Source organism: Myodes glareolus, chromosome 20 (genome assembly GCF_982192425.1).
Source record: "Myodes glareolus chromosome 20, mMyoGla1.1, whole genome shotgun sequence".
Lineage (NCBI taxonomy): Eukaryota > Metazoa > Chordata > Mammalia > Rodentia > Cricetidae > Myodes > Myodes glareolus.
Window position 1 is genome coordinate 23,215,188 of NC_142045.1, and position 16,641 is coordinate 23,231,828.

Here is a 16,641-nt window from a genome sequence, read left to right on the forward strand (position 1 = left end):
AGGCGTTCAGTGGGACTTTGAAGTTTATCAGGGTGAAGGGAGAGGAGGCGGAGCTGAAACCCAGGATGGAAGGAGGTAGGATCCAAGGAGTAGGGTGTTTGAATGAAATAGCTTGCTGAGGCTCATAATCTGATATAAATCAGAAGGATTAGGAGATGTGGCCTTGGTGGAGAAAGTATGTCACTGGGGGTGGGCTTGGAGGTTTCAAATGCACATGCTAGACCCAGTTTCCCCCTTCCCCATGTCAAGTTCTCAAGCCCTTCTGCAGCACCATGACTGCCATGCCAGCTGCCATGCTCCCTGTTTTAACAACAATGGACTTATCTTCTGAAACTGTAAGCAAGCCCCCAGTTAAATGCATTCTCTTATAATAATTGCCCTGGTCATGATGTCTCTTCACAGCAATAGAACAGTGATTAAGGCAAGGGGGAAAGATCCCAGTAAAGAGGAAGGACCACCAGATTCCCATTCATAGCATGAAATCAGTGAGGGACCACCAGATCCCTAACAGATGGTAAGGTTGGTAAAAGCAAAGACAGCAGAGGAGAGGAACCGCAGTGGACCAGCAGGACCTGAGCAAGCAGTTAGGAGGGATCCTTAACTGATTAAAGTGCTAATAAGAGATTGTTGAGTGCTCAGCACTGACCAGGACGTCTACACCATCCACTCTGAGACACAGGGAAGGGAGGGAAAAAGATGAGAATCAGGACATGGAAGACTGGGTTGTAAAATGCTATGTTCTGAATCTGGCATGGCAGTTATGCTCAGAAAAAAACAAAACAAAACAAAAACCATGGTTTTAGTTACTTATCTAAAGGCTGTATGAGTCCAGGATAATTTTGGCACCGGACCTGTAACATTTTAACTCTTCACCTTTATCACTGAAGTCTTATATTTAATATTAAAGTGACAAAATGGTATATTTTAAAGAAGCAGGGAAAACGGGTAAAAGCAAAAGATACTCTAATTCAGAATAGAAGAGTTTACGTGTAGGGACCCCCCCCCCCCCGACCCAAGATGCTGATTTAAGGGAGTCCAGATGAAAAGTGATGCCGGAAGGACCTATTGTATTTGTCTGTAATCTTCTCAGATCTAAGATTAGTCATTTTCATCACTAAGGAATAACACAGACAGATGTGAAGTAGCTTATAAACACACAGGATTTAAGGAACACAGAAGTAGGGATTCACAGATTATTAGAGTTGGTTCTTTATTTGATTATTAATTTAGAGGGCCGAAGACCATAGAGACGATGAAATGGTATGTAATGGACCATATTTATATTTCAGTTTTTGACCAATAAAGTCAGATCTATGGTTACTATGTAACTTAGCCAATTGGCAAACTCAGAAACAGTATTTGGAGAAACCTAATCTCAAGTTGTAAATATATAGAAAAAAGATAAAACAAAATCTTGGTTTTTACAATACAGTTTTCCTAAATTCTACAAAGATCTCATAAATGTTAGTAAATGCAGACCAAAATTGAGAAAACTATGTTGTAAGTAAGGAATCAGACTCTGGTTTATTTATTTATTTATTTACTTTTAAGGGTTATAGTCAAATAAGTTAAAAGTAAACAAACTATAATCATTCTTTATAAGCTTTTACATAACAAAAATCTTTTCTGTAAAAATATTTTTCTTTATTTAACTTATTAATCAAGTATATATGTTTTATATCTTTTAAAATTAAAGGTGTGGTTTTCTTACAGGATTTATATTTTAAATGAAAATTTATTAAATATTATTTGAAACACAGAAAACATGTATGTTATATCCCAGATACTTAATAATTATGTGTATAGGGAGAACATGGGGATCATTTTAAATATAATGGAAAGGAGTATATGCAGTTTTAAACATTTAAAACATCCCCGGGTGGTGATTAAAGGGGGACATTTTTAATCACAGCACTCAGGAGGCAGAGGCAGAGGAATCCCTGTGAATTCTAGACCAGCCTTGTCTATAGAGTGAGTTCCAGGACAGCTATGGCCACACATGGTATCACTTTAAAGTGTTTATTTATACACACCCATCCATGTGCATCCATACCCACGCACACATCTTAAAATCAAGTTCATACCAACTTTGTAATCTTACTAGTGACCATATGTCTTATGATTCATAAAAACAGTTTACATACATGTAGCACAATATATTCATGAACACATAAGACAAATCCCTGTAATACCAAAAAGAATAATGTAAAACTTTGATATCTGGGCAGATTGTGAGCCTTTGTTTCATAGGGTAAGGGAGGTGTGCATGAAGAATGTTTGGTCTATGTCACCCTTTTCCCCTCTGGAAAAATATGTTATTGTTTGTAGCTTGGCTGAAAACCTCATTGCAAGACAACAGGAGAAGCAAGCGGGGCTGAAAAAATAAAGAGATTTGATTGAAGGCATCCACAGGCAAGAGAAGCACTTTAGAAGTCTTATAACGCTGGGTACTCAGCAGAGGAAGCAAGGGTAGCAGATCCAACAGCAAACCCCTGTTTTTCTGTTTAGAATCATATCTCTACATCTATAATAAGGGATCTGATACTCTGAGTTGGGTTTTAAAAAGAACAATGGCTGCAAAACATGTTGAAACTGTGTGTTATACCCTCATTAATAGCAACTTTTAAAATGTGGAGGATATGCTCAAACATCCAGAAATACTAAAGGAAACATTACAAAGGAACAATAATTGGCTCTCCCAACAGTTACTATGTCGTAGGCTTTTGTTGCTGTTGCATTGTCTGTGTTTGATTTTGAGCCTTCTGTCTCCTCCATTGTCTCACTCCATAACTACCTAAGCTTATTCCCCAAGAATGGTCTCAGAAGCTTGGTCCACTGAACAGTTGCACCAAAAGGGAACAGTGAAGCTAAATTCACAGCCTTAGAAAGAGAAAGGGCTAGGCTGGGGTTAGCATCACTCACCTGAGAACACACATAAGGGCCCTCCCGGAATTCATAACATTTTAGTGCAATTTAAAGTATCGAAATAATTCCAAAAATTCCTGAGGACCAAATACCAAATCCTTAAATAAAGCCAGTCTGTTGCTTGTTTGCTTTACGGGCCTACATTATTGTGCAACGTGAACAGTTGTTTCTAATTAGCTTGTGATTCACAGCCAGAACAGCTCTCTGGACCGTGCCAGGAGGGTCTGCGAGAGCTGACAATATGTATGGGCATCGTTTGTTTTCAGTTTTTATTAACTTTTCCAACTTGGTTCAAGGTATGCACAGATATATGGTAAAAAGTGCATAAAGACCTACACTTCGTTTTTCCCTTGAGCTCTATAGTCCAGGATGATTTCATGGAGCACAGCTCATCCAGTTCAGTAACTATCCTTGAACTACTTACTGTGGAATTCATCAACATTTACCTTTTAGGACGGGTGTGCTTACAGTTCTGGGAATGTGCTCGAGACAAAGCAGTCCCTTTCGGGGGACCTGAAAGAAGAAGAGCATTCTCTGGTTTTCTATCAACATGCCGAACTCAGCCGTGACAATCCCTAACCAGAACCGCGAATATACGGTAATCCCTAGTCTAGTGCCTGATGTGGAGCAGCTGCCCAATGCATTTTAGTTTCTGCAAATGAAAAACAATGCAGAACAACACACAAAGGGGAAAACACCTTCTCTTCCATTGCTAAGTAGAACGTAGCAGTGGTGGCAGAGGGTAGTAAGTGTAATAAAGAAGGCTGTAGTAAAAGCCGTAAAAATCACCGTTCTGGACAGCATGAAAGATGAGCTGTTGTTGCATGGTTTTGGTCTTCTCTATTTCCCTCATGGCCATGAAGATCCATGAAGACCTAACTTGCAACTTCCCAAACCAAAATTAAGTGTAAGTTTCCCAGTCCTGTTTTCTACAGACAAAAGAAATGGACTTGACACCTTGGTTCCTCGGAGATGCTGCCTTATTTTGACTTGTGGAATTCCTTAAGGCCATGTCCAAGTGTCCTGAATGTCACACATTTTTGTCAAGTGCAGATTGAATTAGATGCTATGAGTTTGAATTCCAACAGTCTGAGTGCCAATTTTTTTTTTAAAATTCAGATTTAAGAGATGGCTGTTTTGTGCCTGGCTGATGTCAGCCTGGGGCATGACAGTGCTTTGTGCTGGGACGATCAAACGTGACTGAAGAGAGTAGAGTCCTGGGAAAGTCAGTCCGGGTGAAATCCCAGGATGTTCAAGGGGTTTCTAGGCAGAGTAACCTTGTCTGCACAGATTGGCTCAAAGCAGTCCGAATCCCACTCCGACACAGTGTAAAGACCGTGTTCCCCTGCAATTTAGTTTAAAAGTCACTTTTAAATGAAACCTCGTGTATCAAAGAAAACTCAGGAATAGAGGGGACTGGTACACTGTAATGTATTCCTAAAGGGTGAGCATAGAAAGAAATGGCCCATTTGTGTGGGTGGAAAACCAATTACAAATCCACTCAGAGTTCTTGGCGTTTTCCCCAGTTTGTAGCAAAAGTAACATGACCCAAGAACATAACAAAGATGGCGGTAATGGAGCCTGAGAGATGGCCCTTGCTACTCTTCCAGAGGACGTGAGTTAGGTTCCTCTATTGGGCAGATCACAGCCACCTGTGTCTCCAAGTCTAGATCTGCCACCCTCTTCTGGCCTGTGTGGCCTACACACATGTTCACTCACACACACACACACACACACACACACACACGTACATACACACATACCCCAACCCTGTGACATATCTCCTCCAACGAGGTGACACCTGATAATGCTTTCCAAACAATTCCACCAACTGGGGGGCCAAGCCTTCAAACATATGAGCCTATGGGGACAATTCTCATTCAAACCAATACACACCGACTCCAAAAGTATTGTAGTTTACCTCTTAGCATGCAAAAGTCTACTGTGTTTGTTACTTAACAGTCAGAGGTGCATATATGCATAGCAAGAAGTCATTTTAAGATCCGATTTTGGCATTAGGCTTGTGGTAAAATTCTTTAAAACTGTATGGAATATGGTTTTGAATTTTATTCAGTAGGAAAATTAAGTGTTTCTAGCTCAAAATAATAATGTTAATGCATATAAATTGTATTTATCAATATACCATCCATGACATAATTAATTTCTTCCTGTCATTTCTTAAGGGTATTATATTTAAACACATAACTGTTCTGTCTGCTCACCTTGCCCTTCCTTCAAAATAATTGCAAACTTTTTATTTTTTTTAAAGTATTAGTAATACAAGATAAACATTTGGCCTTGTATTAATGGAAGTACAGAGTCTGTGATCTTCAAATATACGGCTGCCTAGGTGTGTCCTAAAACACAGTGCTATTCGAGAGATATTTTTTGATGATTTGAGCACAGAACCATTTGACCTGAATTTTGAAAGCCACAGGCCTACTTTAAAAATGAAACAGTGATATAGACGGAATTACTGCAGCTCCAGAGGGTAAAGGAATTTTAGGAACATTTACCACTGGAAAGCCATTGGTTAAAATGGAAGAAGTGTCTGCAGGAGTCACAGTAGTAGTTAAAACTCACTTGTATTTTCTTCTAGCATAGTTGTTTGATAAAATCCCATAATGTGCTCTCTCTGTTCTTGCAGACGCAATCCCCAGACTCATACTTAACATTGCAACAGAATACCAGCTCCAGCCTTCCATCCTCTACCCTGCATGTCTGTGGACCCCACAGTCCTTCCCCTTCTAACCTTCCTCCCCACACTCATTGCTGTTTCCCAGCCCCTGACTCCAGTAAGCAACCCCTGCTAAGCCGCAGTATATATCTACCAGAATACCAGGCAGACACTCCACAGACCATCTCTTCCCTCCGTTCTCCCAGTCTTGTCCCTAGCACTGTAACAGAACACCAGCTGCAGCCTTCCTTCACTCCTGCCCACATCTCCTGTGGATCCCCAACACCATCCCCGCCCTCACCTCCCATCCCATACTTGTTTTGTCAAAGACCCCAAATCTAGCAGACACCCACTGCTAACCTCAGAGCAGCTCCTCCTGGGGCAACAAGAAGGCTGAAGGCAGACCCTTACCACTCCTTTTGCTCCTGAGATCCAATCTCCTATCTCATCCCAGTTCTGTAGTGGGAAATCGGCTGTGGCCCCCCTTTCATCTCTGACTCTGTCACTAATGGGTCTCAGTGAACTTTGCCTCCAACTTTCCTTCCCCAAACTCATCCCAGTATCCCAGCCTCCAACAGTATCCCTGTGAACACACCAACCTGAACACACCAACTAAGGCGACCAAGAAAACAGGCAACGCCCATTCTCCAAAAATCCAGAGATCAAACAGAAACCAAGGAACAATACACCCACCCAACAAAGGCAAGTTCATAAATGAGCATCTAGACATATAATCATCCCAAACCCAGATGCCAAAACGCTAGCATAAAAACATGATCAAAACAGCCAGAAAGTATGTCTCCATCAGAACCCAACAATCCTACCACAGCAGGCCCTAAATATTCCAAGAAAGATGAAGAACAACAAAAAACCTTAAAACCAACCAAATAAAGATGATAGAGGTCCTCAAAGAGGAAATGAATAAATTCCTTAAAGAAACCCAGAAAAACACAAACAATTGAAGGAAATGTATAAATTTCTTAAAGAAAGCCAAGAAACACACACAGTTAAAGAAAATGAATAAAACTGTTCAAGACCTTAGAATGGAAAAGGGAGCAATAAGGAAAATACAAAATCGGGGGCTGGGGAGACGCTTCAGTGGTTAAGAGCATTGCCTGCTCTTCCAGAGGACCTGGGTTCAATTCCCAGAACCCACATGGCAACTCTGTAATCTAGCTCCAAGTGATTTGACACCTCACAGAGACGCACATGCAGGCCAAACACCAATGCACATACAGTAAAAATAAACAAATCGTTTAAAAACACACACAAAATGAGGAAATTCTGGAAATGAAAACTTTAGAATATTAAGAAGAAGCTACAGAGGCAAGTTTAACCACAGAATACAAGGGATGGGAGAGAACCTCAGGTACTGAAGACATTTAAAAAGAAATAGATACACCAGTCTACGAAAATGTGAAATCTAGAAAGTTCCAGACACTGAACATCCAGGAATTCTGGAACACTATGAAAAGATCAAACCTAAGAATAATATGCATAAAGTAGGGAGGTGATTCCAAACTCTAAAGTTTAGAAAATATTTTCAATAAAATCATAGAATGCTGTGCAAAGGTTACAGCTAATACCTACCCACCTACTGGGGCGTGGCCTCATGGACTATTTACCTGGATGCAGAAGTGTATCCAGCCCCCTTGTTTCCTCTTTCTCTCTGCCTTTCCCCTTGGACCCTGGTTTTGCTGGTTCGGTTTGTTTGGCTCTCATTCTCATCCATCGTTCACGCAGAGAATTCTGATCTGTAAGTTTTATCTATTAATAAATACCTGTATATTTCTTAGTTCTGAGTTAATGTGGGATTCCTTTTGTTAAGCGTCCGATCTCTGCCCTCAATAGAAGAAAATTTTCCTAACCTAAACAAGGAGATACCTATAAATGTACAAGAAGCATATAGAACCCCTAACAGATTGGACCAGGAAAGAAAATCCCCATGCCCCATAGTAATCAAACACTAAAAATACAGAATAAAGAAAGAATATTACGAGTTGCAAAATAAAAGGGTCAAGTAACATATAAAGGCAAACCTATTAGAATTACGCGTGAATCCTCAATGGAGACTCTAAAAGTCCTTTTAAATATGCTACAGATGCCAGCCTAGATTACTATACCAGCAAACTTTACAATCACCATAGACAGAGAAAACAAGATATTTCATGATAAAGTCAAACTTAAACAGTACCTACAAATTCATCCTTACAGAAGAAGCTAGAAAGAAAACTCCAAATTAAAGAAGTTAACTATGAACCTTAAAACACAAGGAATAAATAAAGTCACACCAGCCAAATCACAAGAAGGGAAGCACACATACTCATATGAATGTACACACAGACACACACAGACACACAGACACACACACACACATCACCACAACCACCACCACTACCACCACCATCACGACCACTGCAACCACTACGACTACTACCACCAAGAGTGCAAAAATGGGAATTAACAATCATTAGTTATTGATATCTCTCAATACCATTGATCTCAATTTGCAAAGAAAAAGGCACAGACTAACAGAATGAGTGCTAAAAACAGGATTCTTTCCTATGTTGCCTCTAAGAAACAAACTCTGACATCGAGGATAGACAATACCTCAGGATAAAGGGTTTGAAGAAGATATTCTAAACAAATGGACCTAAAAAGCAAGTTGTTGTGTCTATTTTCATATCTAACAAAATAGACTTCAAACCAAAGCTAATAAAAAGCAGTAGGGAAGGACACTTGGTACTCATCAAAGGAAAAAGTCTATGAAGATGACATTTCAGTTCTTAACATCTATGCACCAAACACAATGGTACTCTTGTTTGTAAAAGAAACACTTCAAAAGCTTAAATTGTATATTCATTCTCACACAATGATAGTGGGAAAATTCAATACCCAACTCTCACCAATGGTCAGGTCATCCAGAAAAAAACTGAAGAGGGAAATGCTGGATCTAACAGACATTATATGACAAATGGACCTACCGAAATATTTATAAAATATTTCACCTAAAGCCAAAAGAATATACTTTCATCTCAGCACCACACAGAACTTTCTCTAACCAAATAAATATATAAAATGAAATGAAAAATATAAAAGATCTCCTTAGCTTGTGAGTCAGTAGGACTAATATAGGAAAAAATGGCCATCCTACCAAAAGCAATTTACAGTTTTTTAAAAATTTATTTTTACTTTGTGTTCATTGGTGTCTTGTCTACATGTGTCTCTGCATGAGGATGTCGTAAGCCCTGGCCCTTGAGTTACAGACAGTTGTGAACTGCCATGCGGGAACTGGGAATTGAGCACAGATCCTACAGAAGAGCAGCCAGTGCTCTCAACCACAGAGCCATCTCTCTAGACTGTTATCTACAGTTGCAATTCAATCCCATTAAAATTCCAAGACAATTCTTCACAGATCTTGAAAGAACAATTCTCAGCTTCATATGGAAAAACAAAAAGGAAAGCTAAAACAATCCTGCTGGAGGTCTCACCATTTCATATTTTAAATTGTATTACTAAGGTATAGGAATAAAAAACAACATGGACTGGCATAGAAAACAGACATGTTGTTCAATGGAATTGAATTGAAAACGCAGATATAAATCCAATCACTTATGGGCATGTTTCTTTTTTTAAAAGAATCCAGAAATATACACTAGAATAAAAACAGCATCTTCAAGAAATAGTGCCGGCCACACTGGATATCTGCAAGTAGAAGAGGGCAAATAGGTAAATGTATATCAACCTGGACAAAAGTAAAGTCCAAGTGGACCGAAGACCTCAACAAAAAATTAGATACACTGAACTCTATAGAAGAGAAAGGGGGGAGTCACAGAAGATAAATTTCTGAACAGAGTAAGAATAGTGCAGAAACTAAGACCAACAATTAATAAACAACCTCATGAAAATGAAAATCTTCTGTAAGGCAAAATACATTGTCAACAGGACAAAGCTGCAGCCTAAATAACGGAAAAAGATTTTTATCAACTCCACATCCAGTAGAGGACTAATATCCAAAATATATAAAGAAAAAAGCTTAAGAAACTAGATATCAACAAACCAATAATCCAATTAAAATGGGATGCAGATCCAAACAGAGAATTCTCAACAGGAAACTCAAATGACTGAGAAACGCTTAAAGAAATATTCAATATCCTCAGTCATCAAGGAAATTAAAATCAAAACTTTTTTTTTGAGATTCCATTTTGCACCTCCCAGAATGTCTAAGATCAATAACATAAGTGTCAGCTCATATGGATTAGGAGGAGGTGGGGTTAGGGGAATTTTGATCTATTGCTGGTTAGAGTACAAAACTTGTCCAGCTACTATGGAATTCAGTACTGTGGTTTCTCTGAATGTTGGGCTTTGATCTACCTTAACCAGTTGAGCTATTGCCCAAAAGGCTCCAATGGAATTCCCCAAACAACCCAAATTTTTGCTAAGGCTGCTCTCTGCAAACTGACAGTGAGGCTTCATTACTGAGGACAAAAAGCACATTGACATGGAGAAGTGATCTGTTGCCTACATGGAGCTTGCACCCCTATGCGTTAGTGTCAGCCACAAAATGTTTGACCTACAATCTGTCCTGCCTGCAAAACATGGTCGGGTAATGGTGGCACAGATGGTAGTCAACCAATGTCTGATTTGATCCAAGACCCATTCCGTGGGAAGGAACCCATACCCGATGCTGTTTGGGTAACCAAGAACCAGAGACCAGATACCCCAGATTCCTAGGGTAAAACCAAAGCTATTGCTCTAATATATGCATGTATATGTATGTAGGTTATGCATAGATGTGTAGATGTAGATGTAACAACAGATGATAGATAGATAGATAGATAGATAGATAGATAGATAGATAGATAGATAGACAGACAGACAGATAGATAGAGATAGATGATAGGGAGAGAGAGAGAAAGAGAGAGAGAGAGAGAGAGAGAGAGAGAGAGAGAGAGAGAGAGAAATAGGTCAGTGACTTTGCCAGTCCTCATCAGAGAGACTTTCCTTTCTCTGGCAGCAGATGGGAACAGATTCAAAGATCCACAGCCAGACCTTATATGGAGAGCCTAAATTGTAGGTCTTCATCAAATCCCTCTGCTCAGAGATCAGGGAACCGAGCAGAAGAGGAGGCAGAGATTGTAAGAGCAGAAGGGGAAGGAAGATACCAGGAGAATAAGGCCCTCTGAATCAAGTAAGCAAGGCATATATGAGCTCACAGAGACTGGAGCATTAAGCACGGGGGCTCCACAGATCTGCACCAGGTCCTCCGCATATACATTATAACTATAGTTTAATATTTTTATGCAATCCCTGACTGGGAATCTGAGTGGGTCTCTGACTCTTGTATCTGCTCTTTGGACTCTTTCACTTCTGTTGAGTTGCCCTGTCCAACTCTGATATAGTATTCGCTTCATCATTTTATATTTTATTTTGTCATATTTTGTCGCTATATCTTAGAAGCAAATTTTTTTCTAATGAGAGACACAAATGGAGTGAGTCTGAGGGGAGGGGAGATAAGGAGGAACTGTAAGGACTAGAAGGAGGGGATAATCAGAATATATTATATGAAAAAATATTTCATTTTCAATGAAAAATAGTATAATGTACAGAGTTTGAAGATAAAACATTCTGAAGCTTTCAAATCATTTCAGTTTATCTATGATAGATATGACTGTGTTGTTTATCCACTGTAGACATAGGGCAAAAGTTTCTCAAGCCAGAGCATCACAGACTGTGGGAAGAGGAATCATGTTATTAAGAGTCTGTGAAGAAACTGACATTTAACTTGGTATTTAGCTGGATGTTCACAAGTTGTCTACTCCCCAAATCAATTTGTCATGTTAAAAATATTTCAGTTTGTGTGGTTAGTGAGCTGCAGGTGTTTGGCTTTGGAAACAGAGGAAACCAAACATGCAGTTAGAGCACTGTGGTTATGTGGCTGGTTCACAATAATTTGAATGGGAACTAAAAGAAAATTATCATTTTACTACCAATTAATTTTCTTCCTTTTCAAAAGTGTCTTTGTGATGCCAAACATCTGGGTGAAAAATACAAAAGCCTCCGAGAGTCCTTTGCAGAAGCTTTCTCTTAATCCACGCAATTATTCAATAAAAATTGGTGGGTGCTTTGTTATATTTACAATTCCGTAGTTTAGAAAATTTATACACATAAACCAAAATTATCATGGAGGTTAAAAACAATTAGAAGGCTACAAAAGGTGTGCATAAAGTGTGATACCTGAGCTGACTACTTTCCTAGAGCTGGTAGTTTTAGGTATGCATATGGTACGTGATGGTGTGGAGCTGAGGTGCAGAGTATTGTTGTTGTTGCAGCTGGAGATTAAGTTGTGAAACAGAAATACTTTGGGTTGCAAAACTCAGGAGACATAATCAAAAAGTCAGTGAGGATACTCAGTGAGATGAGTGGACACAGTCCCTGAGAGCTGGATTGTTTCCACTCACCTTGCACAATTAGAACACAGTCGTAGCATTTTTGGAAGAAGGGAACAAAAGCAAAAGTTTTGTGCAAATTTGAGGTGAGGTGGTTTTGTAAGACTGTCGTTCATGAAACACTTGTAGGGAAGTAAAGCTATGAATGTAGACGCAGATGCAAATGTCAAATGAGGGGTAAGCATTCAAAGGAGAGGAGGAAGTAAGAGATTCTACAGAAGGACAAGTGAAGGAAAATAAAGGCTTGGGTTATAAACAGAGTGGTGTCGGGGGCAAGGTCTGTATGATAGGTCTGTCCATTATAGAATTTATACCATCAACAATAGGATGATTTATGATATCATAAGCCAAAGTGGTACACACTCATTCAAATTGGTCTATATTGAACTTGAAGTGTTCTTGGACAATCCAACTCAAATATGGGGCAAATTTTTGAATATTCATGCTGGAGAGATGTCAAGATGGAGTTGCTGATTGGGGAGTTCTACAGACATGGAAAACAAAAAGAAGTCCAGTGATTTTTCTAGAAAATATATGTCATACAATGGTGTGGGACAATGGCCTTTATTCTGTCATTTATATTTTAAATAAACAGTGATTGGCCAGTAGCCAGTCAGGAAGGATAGGCTGACAACCAGACAGGAGGTAGAGGCAGGTCAATGAAAACAGGAAAATTTTGCAAAGAGGGAAGCCCATTCCTCTGCAGTCGTGGCCCAGCTACAGAAGAAGCAAGATGTGACTGCCTCGCTGAATAGGGTACTGAGACACATGGCTAACACAGACAAGAATAATGAGCTAATATAAATTATAAGAGTTAATAAGGAGTCTGAGCTACTAGGCCAATCAGTTTAAACTAATGTAAACTCTTGTGTTATTCTTTGGGACATAACGAATGTGGGAACCGGGCAGGACAGAAAACCCTGCCAACAGTACAAGAAGAGAAATAAAAGAAGATCACAATTACCAATATGTTAAACACTAAGAAACTTGGGAAAATAAAGGTGCTTCCATATTGTCTAAAGTATTCTTGCATTTTCTCTTCTTGTTGGAATGGCTTATCAGCATGGGGAGATTTGAATGTAAAGTTTTGTGATTTTACTTTATTATTAAATATAGGAATCTATGGCTGATTCTAATATATGATTTAATGTCTAGCTATAAATACTGCACAGTTTAGAGGCATCCTCTCAATTTTTATTTCTTTACAGTCTGGAGATCCAAGAAATCAAAGGGCCTTTTGAAAATAGTCTTCTTCTTATGGTTTTAATATATTTAGTCTTCTGTAACTTGGTCCTGCTGAGGCACAACTCAATATTTTTTATGTTTCTCTTCATGGATGCTCACTGCACCTCTGCCTGATGACTTTGTTGGCAAGCTTGCTCTCAGATCTCCTTTGTGGTGGTGACTAATTAATACTGGTTTCATTACACAACTGACAAAGATTTTTAAAATTCATTTATTGTTTGAAAATTTTATGCCTGTGTGATGCATTTTTTTATTATACTCATCTCTTATTTTCCCCTCTATCTGCACCCTCCCCATATGCACATCGGTATAGCTCACTAGAATGTGGCACACTGGAAAGTTGTGTACTGAAGCCTAGGTTAGACCACTGAAGAAAACTGACTCCCCCACTCCAAGCAGCCAATAATTTTTGGCTAGGGGTGGGGGTCTCATGAGTACCTCTCCGATTTGTGTTGAAATGATGATTCACTTGATCTTGGGCAGGTCTTGTTTACACAGCTACTGTCATTGTGAGTTGGTGAATGCAATGACTCTTTCATGTTAAGAAGATATCATTTCACTGTAGTTCTTCTCATTCTCTAGCTGTGACAGTTTTTGTGCCCCTTTATCTGCAATGTCACTGAGACCCTGGGGAGGGCCTGTGATATAGGGTTGATCACTCCATAGTCACTCCGTTCTCTTATTTTCTTAGGTGTTCATCTCTGCATTACCTGTTCACTTCCATGGAAATCTTAGTCAGAGCTACACTAATCTATAGACATAGGAAGGAGTGTTTAGATGGAAGTCTGATAATATGTCCATTTGTCAAAATAACAATACTTGAATTTCCCTTAAGGCATATGGCCTTCCCAGCCATGAATTCTGAGTGAGTTTCCTCCTGTTGAGTAGGCCTTCAATCTAATCAAAGTTTTAGGCCAAACCATGACTTCCATGCCAATGTATGAATGAATGTATTTTGCCTGGCTGCTTGTCAGAGCATTTGCAGCTGGGTAAAACTGCTGGTGGTTTTCTTGTCCAATAGCCTTAACGCCATCTTCTTACACTATGAAATCTAGTCAGCAGCAAAGAAGCTTCTAATTTGATTTCTTCATGTCCTGTGGTCAAAATGTGTGGTTTCTTTAGCAAAAGAGCCACACCATCAAGTTCTGGAAGGCAGACAAGGACAATAATAACCTATATTTTGGAGATCTGGAGTCCCTGGGATGCCTATAATCAACAGCTTCAAAGGAAGTATCCCATATCTGGAACTGGGTTTTTTTGTTTGATAATCTAAAGCATTATGCCCCACCCCCATGTAGGGCTTTTAAAAACACCCTTAATGTCAGTCACCCCTCCCCTCATCCATCTATTTTGCCCTCCTATCCCACTCTTGACTTAAATGTACCCTCAACATCACTGAACTTGTTCAATGCTTGGAATACAGGCTCCTTCAACATCCAAATTGCAATGATAGGTAGGACCATGTGAAAAGTCACCTAGTCTGTTCTTTGTTGTGCCTATATGTCATTTGTGAAGATATAATAAACAGTCTTGTGAGGTGAAGTCACCTCATTCAAGACAGATCATGAGAAGAAATGGTGTCTGTATGAAAACAGAAAGCAAGGTTATTTATGTAGTAATCTTTGTATGAATGATACTGTAAATTAATTCCGAAGTGGTCTATAAAGGAGAGGGGCATTATTTGCCTTACAAATTTAATCCTGTCTAACTCTGTAAGTGGAGCATGGGATCCCCATCAAGAAATGGACTGGTGGAATTGCTAATAATTTTTATTCTTATAAAGCATTCTTATAATGATAGGTCATTTAAATGTGGAAAATATGGTCTATATGAATAGTGAGGCAATTTTACTCAAAACAATAAATAGTTTGATGTACACATTAGAAAGCCTTGGAAAGCTCACTAAAATGATTAACTCAAATGTTTTTTAAAGATAGTTGAATAAATAATTACCATAAACATAATTTAATAGATGGTAATATAAAAATGGAATAGAATGTGTTTCAGTGTACTTTATTTCTTACAATGTGTTATTAAATAAGGCTCTGAAAATTATATTTAAGAGTACTTATAAAGTTGAATGCCTAATAGAAGTTTTCAGGCTAACAACATGGAGGCAGCCTAGATTTCATGTGGTGAATGACTCTACTCCTGTGGACACATGGGGTTTACATAGGAGCAATGTGGGGACCTCCATGCCCTGAAGTTACAGTTAATTTATGTATGTAGAGTACAGTTAATTTTTGCCTGCTGAGCTTTTTTTTTGCCATCCTCTTAGTTTAATACCTTTCTTAATGAGACAAGTGTAACTTTCCTCATATTCTCCATGGATTGATGAAAAGGACAAAGACTTGATACTGCAATGATTGTAGTTTCTGATATATCTGTCTCAGTTTACCTTTAAAACATGGTTCAAGATGCAAAAGAGTACAAGTATTTGTAAGTCTTAGTCAAGGACAAGCTAAACAAGTATGAATCATTTTAAAAACTGTACAGTAGGGCTAGGGGTGACTCAACAGTTAAGAGCACTTACTACTCTTCCAGAGGATTGGGGTTTCAGTCTAGCATCCACATCGTGGCTCACAACTATCTTTAGCTCTAGTGCCTGGAACCTAACAGCCTTTGCAGGCAAAAAGTACATGTGTAAGGCACAGGCAGATAAACATTAAGGCAAAACTCTCAGACAAATAATAAAATAAAATAGCACAATAATTTTTAAAGCTTTTATTTATTTATTTATTTTGGGTTTTTGAGACAGTTTCTCTGTGTAACAGCCCTGGCTGCCCTGGAACTAGTTCTTGTAGACCAGGTGAGCCTCAGCCTCACAGAGATTGGCCTGTGCTGCCTCTTAAGTGCTGGGGTTAAAGGTGTGCTCCACCAACACCTGGCTGTATTTTAAGAGTTTTGTAACTTGTAGATAGAGATCCATGCTTTCTTTTCCTGGCTTTCCAGAACTGAATAGTCACATAGAAACTATATTAATTACAACACTGCTTGGCCTATTAGTTCAGGCTTATTACAAACTAGCTCTTACAACTTACATTAACCCATAATTCTTGTCTATGTTTAGCCACATGGCTTGGTACCTTTTATCAATGAGGTATTTTCATCTTGTTTCCTCTTCGTCTGGCTGGTGGCTACCTCTGCCTTTCCTCTTCCCAGAATTCTCCTAGTCAGGTCACCCCACTTACACTTCCTGCCTGGCTACTGGCCAATCAGCATTTTATTAAACAAATGTGAGTGACAAATCTTTACAGTGTACAAGAACATTATCACAAAGCAGTAACTCTTACTTCTCTTCCCACCACACACACTTTTGTGATATTGGGGATCGAATCTAGGGCT

The 16,641-nt window shown here is 39.0% G+C and overlaps 1 long non-coding RNA gene across 1 annotated transcript in view; it reads left to right on the forward strand.

Annotated features, from left to right (window-relative positions):
• LOC125394171 (uncharacterized) overlaps window positions 1–5,082 on the forward strand; it is a 30,189-nt gene extending 25,107 nt beyond the window's left edge. The window contains exon 4 of the long non-coding RNA XR_007230129.3: window positions 3,379–5,082. This is a non-coding gene — a long non-coding RNA (uncharacterized LOC125394171). The remainder of the gene's footprint in view (window positions 1–3,378) is intronic.
• The last annotated feature ends 11,559 nt before the right edge of the window (window positions 5,083–16,641 follow it).